Here is a 6,973-nt window from a genome sequence, read left to right on the forward strand (position 1 = left end):
AAAACAGAGAAAATTGCCTACCCCCTGGGTCATAAAACAGATAATTTAACTTGTAAATGCTATGATTTTATGATTTTTAAGTTCTTGATATAGAAAACAATAACTATGCTTGGAAGTTATGCAAAAATTAGATGTTAGCAGTCATCTCTATAACATTTTAAGTGAATTTATATCTCAGACTGGTATCTGCATACATACAACTATTGCAAATATGGCTTTGTTTGAACACTTTTAGTATATTTATTAGGTAAATTGTGTCAGATATATGGTTACAGATGATACTGTTGTGACAAGAATTCTAAATTGACCATTTGAGGTAGAAAATGTGAATTTTAATTGACAAATAGGCATACAGTAAGATGTGGACTGGAGACAGAGGCAGGATTGGATATTTTATATAATCTTGAATGTTGTAATGATTGACTGCTAAACATAACATTTATAGTATTCTGATATGCTTTCAATATGTTATCAAAACAGTTTTAAACAGGTTCTAGGTATTTTATATCAGAAAATATGCAAATAGGGTAAGCTGGCAATAATTAAAGTCTTGTTTTTAAATTCTTTTAAAAATTGAAACAGGGGAGGGGTATAAAATGTTCAGTAAAAAAAAACTTAGAGTATACACAGTGATTTCTTTCAGGCTATAATTCTGATAAATGAGTATTAATGTGAGAAAAACTGATTTTAGAGAGTTTTCTATTTGAATAAATGTTTGTATAGGTTGCACTTTGTAAATACAGCTGTTTCTCAAACCACGCCTCTTTTGGGGAGATTTAGAATATTCATAGAAAATTAATTTTGTTTACATACTGGTTCCCAGTTATGCTCTCTGTGTTCCATCTCATAGAGACATAACTTGGGAATGTTACCAGTAAATATACATGTGCATATTGTTTACATTGAAATCTGTGGTAACCCTTCATTCGAGGTAGGGGTAGTTAAGAAAATTAGTGTTAGTTTAAACTCTGAAAAGTTCAGGGCATATAAACGTTGAAAATATGCCGCACAGCCCTATATTTTGACCTTTGAAAAAAATTGTAGTGCATATGAACTTTCAATTCTAGGATAAGATTTTGTTCAAAACTTCATAGTAAAAGTGGTACTGTTTTAGCCGTAAAAGGAGTTCCTATGGGAAAATGCATTGTCAATATTTACAGAAATGCAACCTATATAGGGTGAAAAAAGAAAACATTCAGAATTTAACCAAATTTGCTTTATCTCACAGATTTTAAAGAAATTAACTCAAATATGAAGTTTTATAAATATTTCATGAAGATTGATAAAATCCTGGGCCTTAGATATGATGACTCAGCATAAATTCACAGTTTACAGTATGCATAGTTTACTTAAAGTCCTGAATACAAAATTAATTCATAATATTTGCATGTTTGTAAATTAAATTGTTAAGAAGAGCTTATATTTACTCTTCGCAGTCATTGAAACTCATCGATCCTTCCTGAATATTATTTATGGGATGTTTGTGTCCTGTCATTAACCCAAAAGTAAGCCGTAACACCTAAATCTGCTTTTTTGTCACCACGGCATAAAAAATACAAGCTAGAAATACAAAAATATCTCAACAAAACTTACAATAGTGTGTTCTATCCTGAATATGTACTAAATATTCCAAATTACTAGAAACAGCAGAATAATTTAGGAAATTTGAGGCCCCAGGGGCAAAAAACAGAGAAAATTGCCTACCCCCTGGGTCATAAAACAGATAATTTAACTTGTAAATGCTATGATTTTATGATTTTTAAGTTCTTGATATAGAAAACAATAACTATGCTTGGAAGTTATGCAAAAATTAGATGTTAGCAGTCATCTCTATAACATTTTAAGTGAATTTATATCTCAGACTGGTATCTGCATACATACAACTATTGCAAATATGGCTTTGTTTGAACACTTTTAGTATATTTATTAGGTAAATTGTGTCAGATATATGGTTACAGATGATACTGTTGTGACAAGAATTCTAAATTGACCATTTGAGGTAGAAAATGTGAATTTTAATTGACAAATAGGCATACAGTAAGATGTGGACTGGAGACAGAGGCAGGATTGGATATTTTATATAATCTTGAATGTTGTAATGATTGACTGCTAAACATAACATTTATAGTATTCTGATATGCTTTCAATATGTTATCAAAACAGTTTTAAACAGGTTCTAGGTATTTTATATCAGAAAATATGCAAATAGGGTAAGCTGGCAATAATTAAAGTCTTGTTTTTAAATTCTTTTAAAAATTGAAACAGGGGAGGGGTATAAAATGTTCAGTAAAAAAAAACTTAGAGTATACACAGTGATTTCTTTCAGGCTATAATTCTGATAAATGAGTATTAATGTGAGAAAAACTGATTTTAGAGAGTTTTCTATTTGAATAAATGTTTGTATAGGTTGCACTTTGTAAATACAGCTGTTTCTCAAACCACGCCTCTTTTGGGGAGATTTAGAATATTCATAGAAAATTAATTTTGTTTACATACTGGTTCCCAGTTATGCTCTCTGTGTTCCATCTCATAGAGACATAACTTGGGAATGTTACCAGTAAATATACATGTGCATATTGTTTACATTGAAATCTGTGGTAACCCTTCATTCGAGGTAGGGGTAGTTAAGAAAATTAGTGTTAGTTTAAACTCTGAAAAGTTCAGGGCATATAAACGTTGAAAATATGCCGCACAGCCCTATATTTTGACCTTTGAAAAAAATTGTAGTGCATATGAACTTTCAATTCTAGGATAAGATTTTGTTCAAAACTTCATAGTAAAAGTGGTACTGTTTTAGCCGTAAAAGGAGTTCCTATGGGAAAATGCATTGTCAATATTTACAGAAATGCAACCTATATAGGGTGAAAAAAGAAAACATTCAGAATTTAACCAAATTTGCTTTATCTCACAGATTTTAAAGAAATTAACTCAAATATGAAGTTTTATAAATATTTCATGAAGATTGATAAAATCCTGGGCCTTAGATATGATGACTCAGCATAAATTCACAGTTTACAGTATGCATAGTTTACTTAAAGTCCTGAATACAAAATTAATTCATAATATTTGCATGTTTGTAAATTAAATTGTTAAGAAGAGCTTATATTTACTCTTCGCAGTCATTGAAACTCATCGATCCTTCCTGAATATTATTTATGGGATGTTTGTGTCCTGTCATTAACCCAAAAGTAAGCCGTAACACCTAAATCTGCTTTTTTGTCACCACGGCATAAAAAATACAAGCTAGAAATACAAAAATATCTCAACAAAACTTACAATAGTGTGTTCTATCCTGAATATGTACTAAATATTCCAAATTACTAGAAACAGCAGAATAATTTAGGAAATTTGAGGCCCCAGGGGCAAAAAACAGAGAAAATTGCCTACCCCCTGGGTCATAAAACAGATAATTTAACTTGTAAATGCTATGATTTTATGATTTTTAAGTTCTTGATATAGAAAACAATAACTATGCTTGGAAGTTATGCAAAAATTAGATGTTAGCAGTCATCTCTATAACATTTTAAGTGAATTTATATCTCAGACTGGTATCTGCATACATACAACTATTGCAAATATGGCTTTGTTTGAACACTTTTAGTATATTTATTAGGTAAATTGTGTCAGATATATGGTTACAGATGATACTGTTGTGACAAGAATTCTAAATTGACCATTTGAGGTAGAAAATGTGAATTTTAATTGACAAATAGGCATACAGTAAGATGTGGACTGGAGACAGAGGCAGGATTGGATATTTTATATAATCTTGAATGTTGTAATGATTGACTGCTAAACATAACATTTATAGTATTCTGATATGCTTTCAATATGTTATCAAAACAGTTTTAAACAGGTTCTAGGTATTTTATATCAGAAAATATGCAAATAGGGTAAGCTGGCAATAATTAAAGTCTTGTTTTTAAATTCTTTTAAAAATTGAAACAGGGGAGGGGTATAAAATGTTCAGTAAAAAAAAACTTAGAGTATACACAGTGATTTCTTTCAGGCTATAATTCTGATAAATGAGTATTAATGTGAGAAAAACTGATTTTAGAGAGTTTTCTATTTGAATAAATGTTTGTATAGGTTGCACTTTGTAAATACAGCTGTTTCTCAAACCACGCCTCTTTTGGGGAGATTTAGAATATTCATAGAAAATTAATTTTGTTTACATACTGGTTCCCAGTTATGCTCTCTGTGTTCCATCTCATAGAGACATAACTTGGGAATGTTACCAGTAAATATACATGTGCATATTGTTTACATTGAAATCTGTGGTAACCCTTCATTCGAGGTAGGGGTAGTTAAGAAAATTAGTGTTAGTTTAAACTCTGAAAAGTTCAGGGCATATAAACGTTGAAAATATGCCGCACAGCCCTATATTTTGACCTTTGAAAAAAATTGTAGTGCATATGAACTTTCAATTCTAGGATAAGATTTTGTTCAAAACTTCATAGTAAAAGTGGTACTGTTTTAGCCGTAAAAGGAGTTCCTATGGGAAAATGCATTGTCAATATTTACAGAAATGCAACCTATATAGGGTGAAAAAAGAAAACATTCAGAATTTAACCAAATTTGCTTTATCTCACAGATTTTAAAGAAATTAACTCAAATATGAAGTTTTATAAATATTTCATGAAGATTGATAAAATCCTGGGCCTTAGATATGATGACTCAGCATAAATTCACAGTTTACAGTATGCATAGTTTACTTAAAGTCCTGAATACAAAATTAATTCATAATATTTGCATGTTTGTAAATTAAATTGTTAAGAAGAGCTTATATTTACTCTTCGCAGTCATTGAAACTCATCGATCCTTCCTGAATATTATTTATGGGATGTTTGTGTCCTGTCATTAACCCAAAAGTAAGCCGTAACACCTAAATCTGCTTTTTTGTCACCACGGCATAAAAAATACAAGCTAGAAATACAAAAATATCTCAACAAAACTTACAATAGTGTGTTCTATCCTGAATATGTACTAAATATTCCAAATTACTAGAAACAGCAGAATAATTTAGGAAATTTGAGGCCCCAGGGGCAAAAAACAGAGAAAATTGCCTACCCCCTGGGTCATAAAACAGATAATTTAACTTGTAAATGCTATGATTTTATGATTTTTAAGTTCTTGATATAGAAAACAATAACTATGCTTGGAAGTTATGCAAAAATTAGATGTTAGCAGTCATCTCTATAACATTTTAAGTGAATTTATATCTCAGACTGGTATCTGCATACATACAACTATTGCAAATATGGCTTTGTTTGAACACTTTTAGTATATTTATTAGGTAAATTGTGTCAGATATATGGTTACAGATGATACTGTTGTGACAAGAATTCTAAATTGACCATTTGAGGTAGAAAATGTGAATTTTAATTGACAAATAGGCATACAGTAAGATGTGGACTGGAGACAGAGGCAGGATTGGATATTTTATATAATCTTGAATGTTGTAATGATTGACTGCTAAACATAACATTTATAGTATTCTGATATGCTTTCAATATGTTATCAAAACAGTTTTAAACAGGTTCTAGGTATTTTATATCAGAAAATATGCAAATAGGGTAAGCTGGCAATAATTAAAGTCTTGTTTTTAAATTCTTTTAAAAATTGAAACAGGGGAGGGGTATAAAATGTTCAGTAAAAAAAAACTTAGAGTATACACAGTGATTTCTTTCAGGCTATAATTCTGATAAATGAGTATTAATGTGAGAAAAACTGATTTTAGAGAGTTTTCTATTTGAATAAATGTTTGTATAGGTTGCACTTTGTAAATACAGCTGTTTCTCAAACCACGCCTCTTTTGGGGAGATTTAGAATATTCATAGAAAATTAATTTTGTTTACATACTGGTTCCCAGTTATGCTCTCTGTGTTCCATCTCATAGAGACATAACTTGGGAATGTTACCAGTAAATATACATGTGCATATTGTTTACATTGAAATCTGTGGTAACCCTTCATTCGAGGTAGGGGTAGTTAAGAAAATTAGTGTTAGTTTAAACTCTGAAAAGTTCAGGGCATATAAACGTTGAAAATATGCTGCACAGCCCTATATTTTGACCTTTGAAAAAAATTGTAGTGCATATGAACTTTCAATTCTAGGATAAGATTTTGTTCAAAACTTCATAGTAAAAGTGGTACTGTTTTAGCCGTAAAAGGAGTTCCTATGGGAAAATGCATTGTCAATATTTACAGAAATGCAACCTATATAGGGTGAAAAAAGAAAACATTCAGAATTTAACCAAATTTGCTTTATCTCACAGATTTTAAAGAAATTAACTCAAATATGAAGTTTTATAAATATTTCATGAAGATTGATAAAATCCTGGGCCTTAGATATGATGACTCAGCATAAATTCACAGTTTACAGTATGCATAGTTTACTTAAAGTCCTGAATACAAAATTAATTCATAATATTTGCATGTTTGTAAATTAAATTGTTAAGAAGAGCTTATATTTACTCTTCGCAGTCATTGAAACTCATCGATCCTTCCTGAATATTATTTATGGGATGTTTGTGTCCTGTCATTAACCCAAAAGTAAGCTGTAACACCTAAATCTGCTTTTTTGTCACCACGGCATAAAAAATACAAGCTAGAAATACAAAAATATCTCAACAAAACTTACAATAGTGTGTTCTATCCTGAATATGTACTAAATATTCCAAATTACTAGAAACAGCAGAATAATTTAGGAAATTTGAGGCCCCAGGGGCAAAAAACAGAGAAAATTGCCTACCCCCTGGGTCATAAAACAGATAATTTAACTTGTAAATGCTATGATTTTATGATTTTTAAGTTCTTGATATAGAAAACAATAACTATGCTTGGAAGTTATGCAAAAATTAGATGTTAGCAGTCATCTCTATAACATTTTAAGTGAATTTATATCTCAGACTGGTATCTGCATACATACAACTATTGCAAATATGGCTTTGTTTGAACACTTTTAGTATATT

This window comes from Mytilus californianus, unplaced genomic scaffold, assembly GCF_021869535.1.
Source record: "Mytilus californianus isolate M0D057914Y unplaced genomic scaffold, xbMytCali1.0.p SCAF_8, whole genome shotgun sequence".
NCBI classification, from domain to species: Eukaryota; Metazoa; Mollusca; class Bivalvia; order Mytilida; family Mytilidae; genus Mytilus; species Mytilus californianus.